This window comes from Otolemur garnettii, unplaced genomic scaffold (assembly GCF_000181295.1).
Source record: "Otolemur garnettii isolate 467f Iridium unplaced genomic scaffold, OtoGar3 scaffold00014, whole genome shotgun sequence".
In the NCBI taxonomy this organism is placed as follows: domain Eukaryota; kingdom Metazoa; phylum Chordata; class Mammalia; order Primates; family Galagidae; genus Otolemur; species Otolemur garnettii.
In genome coordinates, this window is record NW_003852409.1 from 15,541,934 (window position 1) to 15,543,852 (window position 1,919).

The following is a 1,919-nucleotide window of genomic DNA, read 5'->3' on the forward strand; positions in this document are numbered from 1 at the left end:
TTGCAGCCATTATGTTGTTTGGTGGGTCTGGGCTGGATTCAAACCCGCCACCTTAGGTGTATGTGGCTGGTGCCTTAGCCGCTTGAGCCACAGGCGCCAAGCCAAAAATGGTATAATCTCATCTCCCTATCAACCATTATAGGTGGCTTCTCTTAAATGAGCCCTGATACAGAATTACAGTAGAACCCCTGTAAGTTGACTACACAACGGACTGTAACAAACTGGCTAATAGACAGAGGTGGTCAACACAAGAAACTAGGCTGACTGTATGATCCATACACGTGGTACACTTCTGGTCTATGAAAGTTAGGTGGACTTAAGGAGGTGGTCACTACAGGGAGGTGGTCAACTATGGAGGTTCTACTGTAATGGACTAAATGGGAGTGCAATCTTCTCCATCCCATTCTGAAGTCTTGCTCTACTGCAGGACCCCACAGTTATTTTCTTGAGAGAGACTTCCCAGAGCAGGGTCTCATCTCTTGTCCCTGGAGTTATTATAAGACCCTTAACACAATATCCCAACCCACCTGCCCAGTTTTTTGGCTCTGAGTTTAAAAAAGAAAAAAGACTCTGGTCAGTACAGACTCCACTCAAAAGCAGTTATGAGACCAGAGACCAGAACAAGGCAGTCATTTCACGTCCCATGTTTGCTGACAGGGCTTCATTCCCTTTCTGTACCCTTTATGAGATCCAGACCCCATGGCCCTCATCATATTTTCCCAGCAGCAAACTTTTAGACATGTTTGCTGGCCCAAGGCATCCCAAGACATGAATATATTTGTGTGACATGAGCAACCAACCAAACATGTGGTTAATGTATCATAAGACTAGCCCAGTCATTGTTGACATCTGAAACATTTCCCGTAAGCCAGGGTTTAGTTATAGCAGGAAGTAGAGAAAACATCATTAAAGAGGTCAAAGGTGTAAGTTTATGAACCTTGAAGCTGGAATTCCAAAGAGCTCACCAGAGAGGTTTGGGAGAGAATCCAGCAACAGGTAGTTAAATTAGGAAAGGAGGGGTGAGAGTACAAAAGATAACTAGATTGGCTTCCATCTCGGACATGACCAAGAGTAATAGGAGGCGTGATGACTTGAGTTAGGACTGCAAGATCTTTTTTAGTTACAAGCTAGAGATGGTGGTGCATGCTCATAGTCCCAGCTACTCAGGAAGCTGAGGTGGGAGTTCTGATTGTTCACGCCCAGGAGTTCTGGGCTGTCCAGAGTGATGCTGATCAGGTGGTCTGCACTGAGTTCCGGGAGCTACTGGAAATAGAGCCCCACCCCCCCAGCTGTGTGGCCCCATGAAGCCTTCTTAGGACTGACGTTTAATCCTTTGCATGATATAAGAGTCTGGCCTGGGACTTGCCTGGAACGTCACCCAGTCACAGATATTCCCAGCCTCTGTTATTTCTATTCAGACCAAAGGGAAGCTGAAAAAGTATATATTTCTATTAAGAAAGACTCAAAAAATCAATCCAAGAGAGGCTACAGTGGGTAATAAGAATACAATTTTACATGAAACCCCCCCCCCAATCTCTTATACCATGGCAAGGAATTAAACTTTAAAAACAGCTTATACCCAAAGGAAAGAAAAAAATAAGCGGTACAAATTTGCATTGCATATGCATAGGGGCATTCATTAAAGCACATGTTTCTCTGGCTAATTACATTATTAAGCAACAACGTTTGAATCTGCATCAGAAATACAGTCAACTAATTATGAGCACGGCTGGAAATTTTCCTTACACTCCCATTGTCTGTGATTTTATTCAAATAATCAACTTCAAAATAGGCCTCCCCGGGGGGAAAATGTGTTGGGCTGGTTTCAGGGGCCAAATGTATAATGTAACTTTATCTCATATCTTGAAGATAAAAATGTTTATCCGCACTGCTAGCTTTAATATTCTACCCAGGAAAAT

General features: G+C 43.4%; 1 protein-coding gene across 1 annotated transcript in view; it reads right to left on the reverse strand.

Moving 5' to 3' along the window:
- Window positions 1-1,919, reverse strand: part of SUSD1 (sushi domain containing 1) — a 125,616-nt gene that overhangs the window by 83,744 nt on the left and 39,953 nt on the right. The gene's annotated exons all lie outside the window — the stretch shown is intronic.